The sequence below is a fragment of the Esox lucius genome, chromosome 13, assembly GCF_011004845.1.
Source record: "Esox lucius isolate fEsoLuc1 chromosome 13, fEsoLuc1.pri, whole genome shotgun sequence".
Taxonomy (NCBI): Eukaryota; Metazoa; Chordata; class Actinopteri; order Esociformes; family Esocidae; genus Esox; species Esox lucius.
Genome location: NC_047581.1, coordinates 14145666 through 14164311, shown reverse-complemented (window position 1 = coordinate 14164311; position 18646 = coordinate 14145666). Strand labels below are relative to the sequence as shown.

Genomic DNA, 18646 nt, shown 5'->3' with positions numbered 1-18646 from the left:
GCAACCTGTTACAAATATCCATCCATTGGCTGAAGCTGATAACGCCATATTTTGATATTTTGTTATTCAACATTACTTATGATTATGTATGAAGTAGATTTTCAAATGTATATAGTTTCATCAGGCCTATTCCTACCTTGTACGTGAGTCATTTGGCAAGTGTTATTTTTCTACCCGTAATTACTATCTTTACATTAGCTAGCAAGCAAGTTAATTTATATTGGACGGTACATAGAAGCAATTCAAAGTGCCTTGCAAATAAAAATTGCAATAGAATAAAAACGTTAAAATGTGTAACATATCTGTCTGCTGTGTCCATACTGTAACAAGATTTCCTGGTCCCTTTCTGTAATCTTTGCACATCATTTTATTTTTTGCCATTTAAAAATGTATTTTAAGGATGCCATAAGTCTGTCGTGCCCCCTGTCAGTGGTTACAAAGTTTGGTACACGGAGAATCAACTCCAAAGCTGGTTATTTCAGAAGTCATGCAAGTGATGGACCCATGTGTGAAAGTCTTAATTGTTTAAAATATCCAGGTCTGAGGATAGATTCTGATTATTTATTATATATATATATATATATATATATATATATATATATTTAAAACGATTATATTAGAATAAAATAATGAATTAATATTTCTATTGTTTATCTTTCCAGACCGTCCTACACTCGCAAGATATCCAGGCATAGGTTGAGTTACTCTGCTCAGACGTCCCATGCATCAACCAATCACCATCATCTTTGTCATCCACTGACATTTTTTTTTTATCTACGATGTGTTTAATTGATACTCAAAATATTTATTCGGCCTTTGTGGGATCTATCAAGCATCAGCAATCTGATTTGGGGAACGCGCCTAAGATACGGACGCTTATATGCCTCCGGAAGTGGAAGAAGGTTTGTTCACAGTTAGATCATAACGTTTGTTTAATATTTCTACACTTATCTGAAAATGTAGCCACAATCAGAAAGAGAACAAGATCAAGACTAAGGACCATGTTAGAACGAGGTAAAACGGGGCTATATAGCTTCTCTTATCTTTTCTTATTAGTTCTCACAGACATTGACTCAGTGTAGAGCAAATGTTTTGACCCTGAAAAGCTGAACTCTGGCCACACACACTTAAGTTTTACTATCAAGACGAGGACCTTCAATTTAGTACCCTTAGAAATAACTAGCTAACTGGCAACCTTAACTCTACCATTCACCTCAATATCCCAACTTTATGTTTAAACTTATACTAACCCTAATTCTAAACCTAACCCTAAACGTAATCCCAAGTGAAATGAATCTTCTTTTTAAGTGAGCACCTGCCAAATGTCCTGACTTCCCATGATTTTCCTTGTTGTGCTGTCTGAGTGAGGACCTTTTTTCCTCACTCAAATAGTAAAACAGGTGGTCTGGTGCTGTTATTGCACAGTGGGTGTTAATGAACAAACAATGAAAAACACACAAATGTGTTAATGTTTGAAATGTCTGACAGAAACATAAACAATCAGTTTTTTTCATCCCATTTTACTACACATATACCATATCAAACCACAATGATACTGTTATATTATCTTTGATAAAGGCTTGTTTATTTGTCTGTCTCAATTCATATTTCATAAACGTTATCAGGAAATATCAGATTTTCGTAGGTTTTTATAGTTCAGCTTACAGTACTGTATTGCATTACCTTTTCTGTTTCTTTCACCAACTACCTCCTTGAAGGAAATTGCCATTAAAATAACCTTCTGTGAATACTTGCTGGTAGTGCATGCTGTGAAGGGGGAACATGACATTAAAAACAAAAGCCTTTTGTGTTGTCTATGAAGTAAGGCCACAAAACGAGTGGGTCGTGGCCAGGCAGCCCTTCTCTCTCAGCACTATTTTGGTTATCTGTCCAATCGCATGGAGGGATTTCCTCCACGTGGGCAGAAATGGGGCACGTTTTTCCAGGCTGGCCAGCATGGATTAAGCAGCTGCTGTCAATCATCCATATTGCTGTGATGTTGGTGTTCCTTCACTGGTGATTAATGCATAACAACAACCCCTACTTAAAGATGTCATGCTATCCCAGGCTCAATTTAGCTCAACAAATAACATCACCATGATTATATCATCATCATCGTCACCACCACAGTAATTATGTTACTGTTTTGGTCTGTTCTTTGATTATGTTTTTTATGTGAATATTCATATATTAAAATATGTTGTCTATAGGGTTGACTGGCAGCTGGTATAACATGATTTGAAGGTTGCCAGTTGTTATGAAAACACATAGGGATCCAGACAAGGGTGAGGGTTCAGTGTTCTACAAAGCTGTAAACATGGAAAGGTTTCTCTCCAGTCTCCCGGGTTGCTGTGTTTAAGGCAGTGCAATGGCGCCCTCTGTGGAGATGACAAGGTACAAGCATTACTGATAGCTCTCTGGCTAGAACTGTAAGTAGCATTTACCTCCTTTCCCTTCTTTTACATTTCTTGTCAATTTCCTGAGCAAACACACACACACACACACACACACACACACATTGTCAGTGACAGACAGTGTAAATATGTAGGTGGTAAATAGGTACATGGTGATGGTGGTTCTGATACATTTATTATTATCTCCTAATTACAGTAAGGCAGAAAGAAGCTCTGCTTTGGAAAGGAATACACAATGCATGCTGGGAATAGAACTGTGGCTCCTTGTTCGCAGTGAATATCTTCGTCTAAGTGTTCTGGTCTTCAGTATTTTTATCTGTCTTGTCTTTCTCAGTGGTTGATTGTTTGCCAATTCAAAGGTGATCCTCCAAACTTGGTTATGTAAGAGACCCTTTTAATGAAGAAATCCTCCCACTAGACATAAGCAGTGTTCCTCGCTGGTAAGAACTTATGTAAACCATTATTTATATATTTATTCATGTAAACATATATCGTGTGGTGTAATTTCAGTGTGGCACCAATGGAGAGCGATATTTCTTCACGGGAAATTTCTCAGGGAGAGTCTCAGAGTGTTTGCTCCCCAACGGTACCTACTCTTCCTGACTAATGGTATAACTGTATTACCACTTCCGCAGAGGTTCAATGCCCATGACAACATTTGATCTTCCAATGTCCCTGGGATACATCATTTTTTGTGCATGTCACAATGCATTGAAAGACTGACACATTGTTATAAAGGTGAGTGGAATATATAGTAGATGGAATTGATTGTGCTTTGAGGAGAGTTATTTCCCCTGGATTAGGAATTAAGATTTCCCCTCTGTTCTCAAGATACAGAGAAAGCCTCTCCGAAGGATAATTTATATAAGCTCAGTGAATTGTGATGAAACTCACTACTTTCCCTCCTTCGATATTAACTGTGATTGGCCTTAGGGATGTACAATACCTTGTTGCTAGGTAACATCAGCTGAAAGCCTCTTATAAAGCTCAACCTATCCTCCTCTCTCTACAAACCCATAACCAATTTCATATTGATGTATTTTGAAGAGGACTGTCATGCTGAAAACCAATAAGATATGTTGACAATAATCCTAATATAATTAATTTATTCTTACATTTTACATTTATACTGTTGCATGCATTTATCTCTGTGCCACAATGGAAATGTGATGTGTTTTCTGCACTAGAGAGACTAATCAATGACTTGGAAATGTACAGTACTAGTCAAAAGTTTGGACACACTTTAGTATTCAAGTGAATGGGTAAGTGTGTGCAAACTTTTTACTGGTACTATAAGTTTTGTTATATTTCATTTGATTGAATGGTCTTTTATGGAGGTGTAATGAGGAGGCAGACTGACAGTTTTTAGCTGCAGTCAGATTAGATGGAAGTGGAAATACAGCAGTAAAGCTATTGATCATGTCCCTCTGGCAATACACTGCATTATGCAATTCTGTTGAGCCAAAAGTGGGTTCTATTTATAAACCCAAACAATGAGTTTCACTTCAAAGGATCTCAAGAGATGTTTAGAGAACAGGGATTGGTTCTGCAGGCCTGTGCAACCCGTGCACAAACATCAAATGGAATAGCATGGTATTTCTTATAGAATTGTATTGTACTGTATTTTTAGTTTATCTGTCCAGTCCAAAGAATGAGGACTTCTGGCTGTAATATTAGACGCATGCTCAAAGAAATCAGTAATTGAGAGTTCTTACTGGATTTTCTCTCTTGCAGACCCATATTAATTTCAGATTGAGAGGGCTGCTTCACTAAAACACTGTGAGTCTTAAGCAATTATATTTTCAGTTCATAAGACAAAGCATGCCTCCAGTGTATGGCTTTCAACTTGGTTGAGTGATACTAAACAGAAACATGAACGCAAAGTTTCTGGTGGGTTTGCAGGTCTGTGCTCCACTCATGCATTTTATAAGTTTACTATATTCATGAAATGAACGATTAAGAAGATAGCAGCCCAGAGCACGAGTAACATGTTGTGTTCTGGTGCTTGATAGGGTCATACTCTGCAGTGAATGGATACCTGGGCTGGCCGAGCTGTTTCATTTCTCTACCCCTATGATGGAGTGTTGCCTGTCAGGATATGTCCTGCCTTCTGTTCCAAACCTGGGATCTGAGAGACCCCATGGAAATGCCAAGAAGCATGGCTGTAACATCTTTATGAAATACTTTTTTATAGAATTCTGTAGAATCACTAATTAAGCTTAGATACTTGCACGAATAGGTCGTCTTTGAAGTATAATCATGTCTGTAACAATGAGGTCGATTTGGAGAAGGTGATAACAGCTGTGGAGAACAAGCAACACTCTATAGCAGTGAGGTTGATTTGGAGAAGGTGAGAACAGCTGTGGAGAACGAGCAACACTCTATAGCAATGAGGTTGATTTGGAGAAGGTGAGAACAGCTGTGGAGATCGAGTAACACTCTATAGCAATGAGGTTGATTTGGAGAAGGTGAGAACAGCTGTGGAGAATGAGTAACATTCTATAGCAGTGAGGTTGATTTGGAGAAGGTGAGAACAGCTGTGGAGAACGAGCAACGTTCTATAGCGATGAAGTGGGTATCAGTTATAGAACATCCTTTGGTCCTCCACTAAATTGGCCATTTCATAGGATTAATATATGTAATAGGAGTGATGGCGCTGGGTAATGTATCACAGTAATGTATGTAGTAATGTAATGTAGTAATGTATCATAGCGTTTCAGGTATGAAAAGAGCTTTATGGAGGGGATGATACTGAAATGTGTGGTATGCGGGAGAGATCCTACAGTTAGTGCAGTGACTCAGGCTGCATGTATTACTGTGATTAGCTGAGCTACTGCAGTGTGGCAAGAGGGAGAAAAAGCAAGAGAGAGGGTGAGAAATGGTGAGAGAGAGAGTATGTCTGTTCTATCGTGTTTTCACTGGTCTACTGCATTACTATAGGATGCAGTTTCCCTCTCTCCTTTCCTCCACTTGTTCTCTCTCTCCTCAACTCTATCACTCTGTTTGCTAATCTTCACTCGCTCTCACTGCTCAAACCTTTCTCTCTTGCCGAAGCTCTTCTCTTCCTCAGTGAAGATGACAACCCCAGTTTTGATGATCCAGCGAGTCCTTCGCACTGGCCGGTGGCTGCCCAGCAAGACCCCACATGATCGGGCTTTCTGGGGGAGGATGTGTCCCCTCTGAGGTGAATCTTCAGTAAGGCACTGAGAGCACTGGCCAGGTCTGAGTAAGTACTACTCTCAAGGAATCTTTCACTGAGAACACGGTTGGGATTAAAAGCACCGACAGTAGAAGTAACAATGAGACCTGTGTGTTTCGCATATCTTATCTGCCTGCAATTGCTCCGCTTCAGTTCATCCATATCGCACTGAGCATGTTGTTCATGTAGATTGATTTGTGGCTATGCCGTTAGCAGGGGACTTTCAGTCAGATGTCATGGTGCTGCGCCGGTGGCATTGAGGAGCCTCCTATTGTCACGACACTGACATGCAGTGTTAGCATTAAATGTGTCTTTTGTTTACCCATCTTCTTCAGGCATCTGTGTGCTGTAGTCTCACCACATTACATGCTCCACAGAGGAATTACTGTGTTTTCATTCCTCTCTCTGAGGAATCATCTTCTGTTTTCCTTTATCTCTGATAATCAGAAAATATCAGTATTCATATCAGAGTTAATGCCACTGTACACTGTTTTTCTGGTAGGTCTCGTTGTCGGAGGTCTTAGGAAATAAACGTGTAAGGAGCTGGTTATGTTGAAGCTTGATAGAACAAAGAGTCATCTCTTTTGACAGTTACATCGTGAGGCAAGTGAATTGTTTGCCACAGAACTTTGATTTGTTGTCCTGGGAGGCACTTGGTGTGTTAATGTCAGCTGAATGTGTGCATAGGTGGACGTGTGCAAAATTTTTATTTTTAACAGCAAAGAAATGCTGAGAAGGTATCAACCAAGTCTGTTATTGGATATCACAATAAAATATTTCTAAAGGAACCCTGTTGTTACCCTCGTTCTCTCTCTCGTCCTCAGAGCAAGTGAAAATCTGGCCCACATAATTTTAAAAAAAGTTTACACAATGTATATATAAATGATAGTGGTACAGAACTAAGGTTGTTATTTAAGTCTTCAACCTTCTTATAATACCCCTCACACCCTCTTGTTATTAAATGGGTGTTATAAAGATGAATGATTAATTGAACTATGAATATCTGTCCTTCCCATCTGTCTTACACTGAGGTGGCTTATGAAAGCATATTACTACATATCTTATGAAAGCATATTGCTACATATCTTATGAAAGCATATTACTACATATCTTACTCAGGTGCGATCAGAGCCGTTGTCAGGAATCCTGGGCCCCCTGAAAATATATACACCTGGGCCCCCTCACTTACAGATGACATTGACATTATTATGATCAGTGGGCCCTGGCAAGCCATGTGCCCATGAATCATATCCCCTTTCCCTGTGTTAGCGATGGCCCTGGGTACTATTGAGTGTAAAGCATTTCAATGGTTTAAAGGGCTATATTTTGAGTGAATGGAGGAAAGGTTTACCTATATATTTGGTATAAAGTATTATTTAGGTATTGTGTATTGGCCATTTACCTAATGTGCCTTATTGCTAATTTAAACTGGTTGCCAACACAATTAGAACAGTACAAAAGTCATATATAGTGTGATGAGCCATGTCATTCATCATCCTTGAAACCACCTACCCATTTTGTAATGCATCAACAATCACATTTTTGTATTTGAATAATTTATAACAATATTTTAACGCCAGTTTAACACCGCCTTTTTTATTATAAGTTATTTTTTAAACGATTTTAATATAATGTCAGGCCATGTTGTCACTTCATATCCCGGCAATGCCATGCCTTTCACATGAGGATTTCTTTTACATTTGGTAACTTGTCATTGGTTCCGCCATTGCATTCACTTACCTTGGGGCCACCATAATAGCTCACACAGGTTGCATTGTCATGCTCGATTTAGGACCTCATATTCATAGAGTCCAGGAGGGTGGCACCACCTACCCCTTTCTCCCTCACCATGACAGACGTGAAGGGTGGGCAACAGGAACTGGCAGGGGATGCATTTGTTTATTTGCACGTGTTTACCTGCAGACGAGAGGCGACACAACAGGATGAAACATGCCTTAGAGGAGGAGGAAGGGCTGAAGGTGGTGAGCAGATAGAGTCAGGTAGTGTAGCGGCCTCTCCATGCATTTTAATCTGAGATAGAGTCAGGCAGTGTAGCGGGCTCTCCATGCATTTTAATCTGAGGTAGAGTCAGGTAGTGTAGCGGGCTCTCCATGCATTTTAATCTGAGATAGAGTCAGGTAGAGTAGCGGGCTCTCCATGCATTTTAATCTGAGGTAGAGTCAGGTAGTGTAGCGGGCTCTCCATGCATTTTAATCTGAGATAGAGTCAGGTAGTGTAGCGGGCTCCCCATGCATTTTAATGTGAGTCGTGATGAGAGGAGAGCTCTGCTGCTCTATCCTCAAGTGTCATTTCCAAAAAACCCTAATCTCTGCTGCTTGATCCTCGTTGTGTGGCATCAGAGTATGTTTGAGGTATGAATTATTACACCCATATGGCATCAGGATTACTGACCCGCTGTTGTTGTGGATTTAGCCATAGAAAACACTCGTCGGCTGCAAGCTTTCAGGGACCTGATAGGGCTACATAGGAGAACTAGTTGTTGGGAGTTTTCTGCTGCTGAAATGCTTTTGCTACATGTAAAGGATTCAGTGCCGCCTACAACCCATACGTTATTATAGAACTGTTGGCCTGTGGTCACCCTATAGCCTGACTGGGATACAACCTCTCTCTGCTCTCCTCCTCTGCAACAGGACTGACTCACACCGCATGTTATTCAATCCACAGGAAAAAAATCTCAGAGTGGATCTAGCTGCATATAGCTAACACTCATCTGTGTGTTCTCTCCTGGCTGTTAATAACATTAACTACCTGCTTAATCAATAGACAGAATCGAGTTAACAGACTTTGAATGCACCAACTTTATTACATCAGAGTCAGGCTGTGGACGGAGTCCTGCCAGATCAACAACAGCCTTACAAAATGTGTAACCAGAATGTGACCATATGTGAACTAGAGCTTCCACCATCTGATCAGGAAGTAAGCAGTGTAAGGAAATCTGCGTCACAGCAACCAATCACACAAAACACTTGAAACTCTTGAAGCATTACTTGCATTTATCCAATTTGCCATTAAAACATTCTTGTAATGCAGTGTAACGGGTTTGAAGTCGGACGATGACAACCAACATTTTACTCTCCAGTACTGGGAATTGTAATAACTTTGGTGCTCAGTAAATAACACCTTCATGGTGTCTGAAAACCCCGGAGGAGAAGCGTTGTTAGCTGTACCGTCATCTTGAATAGATGACAACAGGAGTCAGTAGTCCGTTAGCTCTATTTTATATGGCCGTCGATTGTGTGGGGTGTAAACAAGTCTCTCTACTCTAAAGACCCTGTCTTGTGGTCATACAGAGGAACTGGCTGGTCGTATTCATCACACGTGCCTTCAGACGTGTATCTTGATGATCCCTGTGACAGAGGAGGTTACAGATGCTGGGGCTGTTCATCTTGTATTCAGGGGAGGCATCAGTCAGGCTGGGAGTGGCACTTGAACGACAAAACAAAGGAGCAACCCCAGAACCACTGCTGATTTTCTCTGAAAGTGTCTGAATCTTTCTGGCCGCCCCTCTCCTTACGCAAATGACTGGTCCCTTCTGTCCCAGATGTGGACTCAACGTCAAGGTCACGTTGAAAATTGATTGCACATTGAGACTTGTTCAAGGTCTTCAAGGTTTTGGCCAAATCAAACCGGATTGTTATAGTTCAGTTTCATTTTCTCTGTTGTGCTGACAATGGCATCCATCACATTGTCAGTTGCAGCTCAATAAACCAAATCTGGCTCAGATATTTGGCTCTGAAGCTCTGGAAGGACCTGCATGGAGGCTAGACTGGGGGGCTTCTACCAGAGTTGGCCTGAATGGCCATTGAGATGGCAGCATTGAGCTGGGCTACTACCTCCCCTGTGATAGCTCAGCTCACCCGGGAGTTTGAAGAGGCAAGCATTGCAGTGGCCCTCGAACAGGGATATCAGGAGGCTCTCTTTGTTACCACAAATGGAGTCTATCTAGTTGCAGACAAGCTTTGCAGTGAGGTATGAGGCTTTGAAGATAAACACACAAACACCACTTAAGTTATGCAAAAATGAATGTTACCAACTTGGTTCAGTTCTGAGTGATGAGAATGAAGACGAAATTAGCACAATGATGTTTTACTTCCCATGCGAGATAATTTTAGAAGCCTGAACACAATTAACATGATTTGTAGACAAATTTTTTATCTGTGTATGACATGAGAACTTGAGTGTCTTTAAATGGCATATATCTGTTTTTTATTTCTTCATTTTTAACTTTATTACTAACCCACTTAAAGGTGCCTTATGCAACTTAAAGCCAACTATCGACAGTGAGTTGTATATCGGTTCTATAACTCCATTAGGATCTGACATTGTCATTACTAACTATGAACATACTGACCTGTTTGAAACAGTGTAACTTCCAACTGTTGATGCTGGAACAATGAACACAGACTTTAGTTTCAAATGGGGTAAAAGTTGATGGGCCCTTTCCATAACTACGGAACACAGAATAAACAAAGTAAACAGCTAAACCAATCAAAACATAATCTGGGCTATCTATTGTGCTGCCATAATTCAGAGACTCGTTGATGGCTATCTAGCGAACATGAAACCATAATTGTGCTAGCTAGCGCTAGCTGGAACAATAATATCTGCACTTCGAACAGTTTGCACAAGCCTACATTTAACTAAAAGTCAATATAATTGAATCTTCCGAGAAATATTTGCTTATGAATGAGGTTTAGTCAAACAACCCACAAAGCATGTTTTAAATTTTTTTTTTGCAGAGAATACCAGGTTGTAACACTATTTTCCAGCAAGAAATGCAATCAAGGAGTGTCTGCTCAGACACAATATAGCTCATTAGCTTATTGTCTCAACCAAAGACTTTGGAGAAACCTTCCTAAAACGCATCTGCACTCATACAAATAGAATAAAGAAGAACATTGAATGATTTTCTACATAGTATTATTGTTTCTCCATCGTCATCAAGTAACTTACACACATTTCCTTGACTATCTAGCCAAGTAGCTGAATGAGGCGATGTAACCTACTTGTCAAGTAGAAAGTTATCCAATTTTGCATCACTATTCACACAAACTGCAGCTCTCGCCAAAGGCAATGCAAAATGTACCCTCTTTTGTCTTATGCTCGTGTTCCTTCTGAATATTTTCGTTTCTGGAGCGTTCAGTGTAGGCAACATGAACCCGAACAAAGCTTGTCATTGGCCTTCACCTCACACACCTTCAAGGAAGTACACGCCTACAAACATCCCGGCCTTCCACGTTTTACTTGCAACCATGGCACTGGAGATAGTGTCAGTCCTGACATTCTGCCAGAGACTGTTTTTTAACATTAACTGATGGTATGTAAAGGTTATTATCAGATATTTTAAATGTTAAATGCTGCATAAGGCACCTTTAACAAACATCACCAGGTCTCTCCCCCTCAGGAGATGCATTTCTTAAGACCTAAACTACTAAGATGTGAATTCCAAGTTAATAGTTGGTGACAAGTATTACTCCTCATCTTCTTGGTCAAGTACTTCATCTTCTCAGCGATCAGCAAGGTATTCTTTTGCTCGTCCAGGCTGTCTAATGACTCCTCAGACCCTGTGAGAGACCACTAACACTCTGGTGAGGTCACCTGACTTCTTATGTTCAGAATGCAAAGGGTCACGTTAGCGTACGGTATTCCTCTTACCATGCTGAATCACTCTCCATTGGCAATTTAAAAGAAAAGAAAGGAAACATCTTTCTGCTGCACAATGGTGTTGAGATAGGAAGTCACTAGCTAATTGTCTCGATGGTAATTAGGGCTATGGTGCTGATTAGGTTTAGTTGTACAGTATGGTTGAAAATCCCAGTTGTGGTTAAAAGGTGGGCTATGACTGTATTTTCATCATTGTTGTGTGTCAGGGTGAAGAACGACATAGGACATACTCATTAGTTAGACTTCTCGGAGAAGGCATTGCAGTCCTCTCAGCCTCTTTCTCCAGCTGCTCAATGACAGCTTTATTGTGCCAGAAACCACACCAAGGTGCCAGAAAAGACTCCAAAGAGAGATCTTGAATCAGATTTCTTATTTTCTTCAACACTACTGATTTGATTGCACTGGATATCTCTCTTGTGGGCCTCCACAATATTACTTTTACCTGTATAGTTATTGTCTTCTCAGATCAGTGCTAATTAATTTAACACAACCTATATCAACTCAAGACAATCACTGAGCTGTACCAGTGCTGCTGTCCTCCTCCACTGAAGTCATTTTGATAGATAGACTTGCATTTAACTTAATGGACAGCAGATATAAGCATTATCAGTTTGGCTTGTTCAACTTGGTGATGATTTTGCAGATACAGATTAAGTCTCACTGGTCACTGACCTTGATTCTTTTGCTCCTTGACTAGGCTTAATCCATGTTCGCGAAACAGGCCTTTGTTTTAAGGGTTAGGATTTAGATTAGATTCAACTTTGTCATTGAACAGTATAAGTATAGTACTTATAGTACTTATTGCCCAACCAATCCACATGTGTTTTGTGGATTTGGAGAAGGCATTCGACTGTGTCCCTCGCGGCATCCTGTGGAGAGTGCTTCGGGAATATGGGGTCCTGGGTCCTTTGCTAAGGGCTGTCAGGTCCCTGGACGACCGAAGCAGGAGCTTGGTCCGCATTGCCGGCAGTAAGTCAGACTTGTTCCCAGTGCATGTTGGACTCCGGCAGGGCTGCCCTTTGTCACCGGTTCTGTTCATAATTTTTATGGACAGAATTTCTAGGCGCAGCCAGGGGCCGGAGGGTGTCAGGTTTGGGGACCACACGATTTCGTCTCTGCTCTTTGCGGATGATGTTGTCGTGTTGGCCTCTTCAAACCAGGACCTTCAGCATGCGCTGGGACGGTTTGCAGCCGAGTGTGAAGCGGTGGGGATGAGAATCAGTACCTCCAAATCTGAGGCCATGGTCCTCAGTCGGAAAAGGGTGGCTTGCTCACTTCAGGTTGGTGGAGAGTGCCTGCCTCAAGTGGAGGAGTTTAAGTATCTAGGGGTCTTGTTCACGAGTGAGGGAAGGATGGAACGGGAGATTGACAGACGGATCGGTGCAGCTTCTGCAGTAATGCGGTCGATGTATCGGTCTGTCGTGGTGAAGAAAGAGCTGAGCCGCAAGGCGAAGCTCTCGATTTACCGGTCAATCTACGTTCCTACTCTCACCTATGGTCATGAGCTTTGGGTCATGACCGAAAGGACAAGATCCCGGATACAGGCGGCCGAAATGAGCTTTCTCCGCAGGGTGGCTGGGCGTTCCCTTAGAGATAGGGTGAGAAGCTCGGTCACCCGGGAGGAGCTCGGAGTAGAGCCGCTGCTCCTCCACATCGAGAGGGGTCAGCTGAGGTGGCTTGGGCATCTGTTTCGGATGCCTCCGGAACGCCTTCCAGGGAAGGTGTTCCGGTCCCGTCCCACCGGGAGGAGACCCCGGGGAAGACCTAGGACACGCTGGAGGGACTATGTCTCCCGGCTGGCCTGGGAACGCCTCGGTGTCCCCCCGGAAGAGCTGGAGGAAGTGTCTGGGGAGAGGGAAGTCTGGGCATCCCTGCTTAGACTGCTGCCCCCGCGACCCGGCCCCGGATGAAGCGGAAGAAGATGATGATGATGATGATGATGATGAAGTATAGTACTACGAAATGCAGTAACTGTTAGCTCTTCCAAGTTTTGTGCTTGTGTTACCTTGCCTCTTGTCCCCTTCTTGTGGTCTCTGTTTCATTCTTAATATTATTATTTTAGATCATGAGGTGGTTACTTCCATTTGATAAATGAGAGAGCATTAGTCATAATTTGTCACTTTATGAAATAAAGTTTTACGTTATATGTTCCCATTTTACATAGAATGAGACTAATTGTTAGGGTTAGGGTTAGTTACCAAAGATTTTGTCAGTGGTTTCTCCTTGAAAACAAAGTATGCTGAATTAACCATACCTTTATAGTGTCAGACAGTGAGTAGACTATTTTGAAAGGGATAGAGATACTAATATTCTAATAAAAGCGCATATGATAATTGTTGGCAGGACCTGAAGTCAATATAGACATTATTCTTGAATCTTACATAAGCAAGATATGGAATATATTTTTTACAATTAAAAACAAACAATATTCTTAGTATAAAAAACAAAAATTGTAATATTGAAAGTAAACCATTAACCCAAAAGCTCAACCTGGTCTGAGGGGAATGTGTAACATGTGATGCATAAATTTGTAACATATTAATTTGTATGATATGTTATGTTAGGATTTAAATGTTACCAAAAATTATAATTTGCTAAACCGTCTAATATTATGAATGCTACTAAAACATATAATATCTTACACATGTGCAAAACGTATGTATTACTGTTTCAGATCCCATCATAGTACTGAGACTGCACTCGTGAAGGTAACAAATGGCCTCAGACAAAGGTTCCGCATCCATCCTGTTGCTTCTTGATCTTAGTGCTGCTTTTGACACTATTAATCACTCCCATCTCTTAGAGAGACTGGAAACCCATATTGGGCTACATGGACATGTTCTAGCCTAGTTTAAATCTTATTTCTCTGAAAGATATCAGTTTGTTAGAGTGTATGGCATATCCTCTGACAAGTCAAATGTATATTTTGGTGTTCCTCAAGGCTCGGTTCTTGGCCCATTATTGTTCTCACTATATATGCTGCCTCTGTAATCCGAAATCACAATGTACATTTTCACTGTTATGCTGATGACACACAGTTATATATTTCAAGAAGCATGGAGAAGACTCAAAATTAGCTACTTTGGAAGCATGCGTTTCAGAAACAAAGAGCATTGTTAGCAGATCTCACTGTGAACCTCGACGGCTGCATGGTCAAAAACTCGAAGAAACCTTGGCGAAACCCTTGACCCTGACCTCTCCTTTGATGAACATATAAAATATGTCTCAAGAGTTGCTTATTTTCATCTTTGAAACATTGCAAAAATCTGAAACTTTCTATCTATCAAAAACTGATGCAGAAAAACTAATCCATGCGTTTGCTACTTCTAGACTAGATTACTGCAATGCTCTTCTTTCCGGTTAGCCATGACAAATCAATAAATAAACTTCAATTAGTGCTGCACACGGCTGCTAGAATCCGAACTAGATTTTTATTTTTTTTACACATTACTCCTGTACTAGCATCCTTACACTGGCTGCCTGTTAGGGTTAGGGCTGATTTTAAGGTTTTATTGTTAACCTATAAATCAATACATAGACTTGCTCCTACTTACCTTGCTGAAATGATCCAGCCATACATACATACACGTAACCTTAGATCGCAAGATGCAGGCCTGTATCTAGAAGTTCTAAACAAACAGGCAGAGCCTTTTCTCATAGAGGTCCACTACTGTGGAATGATATGCCAATTAAGGTTAGAAATGCAAACTTTCAAGTGTCTACTAAAAACTAATCTCTACAGCATGGTTTATAATTAGGTGTAGCCTGGCCCAGGGGTGGGGCTTGATACTGTCCACCCTTGCTGTCTTGCCAGGTGGGCTCTTGTCGCCACTGGGATGCCCTCCCTCCAATGCCTTTCGGGGGAGGAATCACTGGCTTGTTGTTGTCTCTCTGTTGCGCACTTGTGAAATTGAGCTGTACTCTGCTGGCAATACTCTGCCCTAATTCAGGGTGGTTGCAGTTGGTGGGTGTCCCTTTGGTTGATGCTTGACAATGTGGGTGGATTGTTTTCCTGCTTGTTGGGCCCTGTCCGGGGCCTCCCCCGGGTAGGGCCACAGTGTCGCCCACCCCCCTGTCTCAGTCCTCAGGTCATATGCTGCTGTATTATTGTGCTAGGGGAGTAGGGTCAGTTCTCCTTCTCCACAAAGTTCTCCTTCTCCACTATAAATCGTTGTTGATATGAGGAATGCATTTTCTGAAATTTAAACTTTAGGAGGACATTAGGTCCTGGTCCACACCTGCGGAGTACCTGGTTTGGGGGGCCTGTGGCTGTTCCTGTCCAAAGTCCTCCTGATTGTGTCGCAGATCAAGACGATACCTGACGATTTCAGCTGCCTTTGTGCTGACACCTCCTTCCTCTCCCGTGTTGTTCCTGTCCTTGTCCATGTGGTCATGCTTCTGACCTGGTCTAAATTTAAATCGACTTTGGATTTAGCCCACATGCATTTATTAATTATTCCAACTGGACTCTTAATATTTCACCTGGCACACCCAGAAGAGGACTGGTCACCCCTCTGAGCCTGGGTCCTCTCTAGGTTTCTTCCTAAATTACGGCCTTCTTAGGGTGTTTTTCCTAGCCACTGAAATTCAACACTATTGTTGTTTGCTCCTTGGGTGTTGTAAAAAGGGCTTTATAAATTAATTTGATTGATTGATTACAATAGGACACATCTAGTTGTTTGCTCAACTGCTGTTGTAAAAAGGGCTTTATAAATTAATTTGATTGATTGATTGATTACAATAGGACACATCCCGACAGACACTCTAGCCATTTGGGGGCCTTGTGGTCAGGGGCCCTTAGTGTCTGCTTATGCCTAGAACTGGCCCTGCATCCCAACTACAATGCCCTTCCAAAAATCCACTCTATTTAACTTACTGCGCTCATCACTGTTCCTAACGTGTCATAACGTATCATTACATATCTTGCGAATAGTCTTGCAAAGAGTCATGTAAAATGACATATATATTCCCTGAATAGCCTGAAAGGCTAGGTTCATCAATAAATGTATTGTCAAACTAGCCCAAAAGTTATTGGATGACAGGTGTAAACATTCAAACCTTGTATCCATGGAAACAGTTTCAGTCCTGCCCACAAAGAGGAGCTCTCATTGACATGCAATCATTTTAGTGCTGTGGTAAATACACTGCTCAAAAAAATTAAGGGAACACTCAAATCAATCATTGGGTCTCGATGAACAAAATATATTGAAGGTCAAAATCTTTACTGTACGTTGTGTAATTATTTAAGAACAAAATGATGTAACATCAATCAATGGAAACCAAATTCACCAACCAATTGACGGCTGGATTTAAACTCACACCCAAAGTAAACAATTTAAATCACAGGCTGTTCCAACTTGCGTGAATTTCATCACGGCAACTCATAATGTGACTCAGTAATGTGTATGGCCCCCACGTGCCTGTATGCACTCCTGACAACGTCTGGGAATGCTCCTGATGAGACGGCGGATGGTGTCCTGTGGGATCTCCTCCCAGACCTGGATCAGTGCATCCGTGAGCTCCTGGACAGTCTGTGGTGCTACTTGGCAGCGACGGATGCACCGATACATTACGTCCCAGAGGTTCTCAATTGGATTCAGGTCTGGGGAACGTGAGGACCAGTCAATGGCATCAATGCCTTCGTCATCCAGGAACTGCCTACACCCTCTGGCCACTGCACCAGCGTAAGGTCTGAAGATGGGTCTGAGGATTTCATCCCAGTACTTAACAGGAGTCAGGGTACCGTTGGCTAACACAGGGAGGTCTGTGTGACCCTCCAAGGATATGCCTCCCCAGACCATCACTGACCCACCGCCAAACTGGTCATGCTGGATTACGTGTAACATTCATGGCATCTCCAGACTTTTTCATGTTTATCACATGTGCTTAGTGTGAACCTGCTCTCATATGTAAAGAGAACGGTGTGCCAATGGTGGACCTAACAATTCTGGTGTTCTGGCGAATGTCAATCAAGCTGCACCGGGCTGGGCTGTGAGCTGTTGTCATCCATTGACCTTAAACTGTGTGAATGCCAAAGTTGATTATGTTCATGCAAATGCATCAAATTGTGAAAAATTCAATACAGGCTACAACAATTGCATGAGGGTGTCCTGTGCTACTGGATAAATAGACATGGAATTGAATACTAAATACTTGCTAGTAGCAAAAATCGAAAAGGGGAAAATAATTTCAGTCTTTCGTTGTTTGAGCGTTAGATTAGGCAATGCAGTAGCGGTTTCAATCTTTACCAGCATACATCCAAACTACTGATCAAAAATGACATCCCATTTCAAAGACTTTAATTCTGAGGTTGCAAATCTTCAAAACTAGCATGTAGGTAAGTTCTCTTGCACTAGCCATTATGGTTAAAAAGTTATTCATAAAAACTGGATTGTATCAGAACTGGGGACCTGTTCGCCGCACAGTGCCAACAATGTCTGACTTTGTGGATGAAGGCATTTTCAGATGGCGCCATGGTGCTGGAACATTTTGAGTCTGGGTGGCACCGGAGACAGCTCAGTTTGATGGGTGACATATACGGGTGATACAAATGACAGGGTGACACTAATTACATTATTGTCAAATGTACATCGATCAACAAAACAGTTCCTTTTAAAGGTCTAAAATTATCATGTGATGAAGACAAGCGGACAAGAATGTTTTTCTCATTTAACAGCGGAATCACCACTTCATCACCGTAAAGCTTTCAGAAACCCCTTAAAGCTACAACATACTGTATATGCCCACTTGTTGTTAGATTCATTAAGCAAGACAGAGAAAAATCCAACACATGCTCAGCTTTTGTACCCTCATTCTGACTTCAGAGGTGACTGACAGTCATGCCTCTAGTTGTAATGGCAATTTAAGAACAAGCATAGTTATTTGTAATTACTCTGGGAACTAATTATGCAGAGAAGCCCAGCTGCACAGCCTGTTCACTGTGCTCATAATGGGCAGCCAGTGGGCACTTTAGACTGGGAACAAGATCTGATCCCCATCTGCTACAAGGCTACTATGGCAACATGCCCACCTGCAACATCCTCCATGGCACTGATGCTACATTTACATTTTAGTCATTAAACAGACGTTCCTGCATTCACCTTAAAACATCTAGGTGAGAAAAAAACACAAGCCAGTAGTAGTAGTAAGTACACCTTATTAAACAAAGTCGTCATTAGCAGAGTCAATGCTAGAAGGAAGAGAAAAGAGACAGGAAGTTTTATAGTTTTATAATGGATGTTTTCTCTCCTCAATAGCCTATTCAATTAGTCGTGCATTAGTATAAAAAACATTCAATCAGGAGAGGATGGACTACAATCGACGCATTCTATTTCTTCAAAATGTCAAA

General features: G+C 41.4%; 1 protein-coding gene and 1 long non-coding RNA gene across 13 annotated transcripts in view; one reads left to right on the top strand and one right to left on the bottom strand.

The window, feature by feature from the left end:
- The first annotated feature begins 2647 nt into the window (after positions 1-2647).
- LOC105014195 (citron Rho-interacting kinase) overlaps positions 2648-18646 on the top strand; it is a 59234-nt gene continuing 43235 nt past the window's right edge. For 6 of the 12 annotated variants that reach the window (XM_034296684.1, XM_034296682.1, XM_034296681.1 and 3 more), the window contains exon 1: positions 5057-5640. The gene's annotated coding sequence lies outside the window, so the exon portion shown is untranslated. Of the gene's footprint in view, positions 2855-3049; positions 3153-4148; positions 4194-5052; positions 5641-18646 lie in introns of those variants that run through there. The other 6 variants (XM_020052624.3, XM_029124850.2, XM_034296679.1 and 3 more) reach the window with 5 other exon arrangements.
- Positions 8435-10727, bottom strand: LOC109616516. The gene is made up of 3 exons (XR_002197657.3): positions 10641-10727; positions 9986-10082; positions 8435-9611 (listed from the first exon to the last, which is right to left on the bottom strand). It is a non-coding gene; the product is annotated as an uncharacterized LOC109616516 (long non-coding RNA).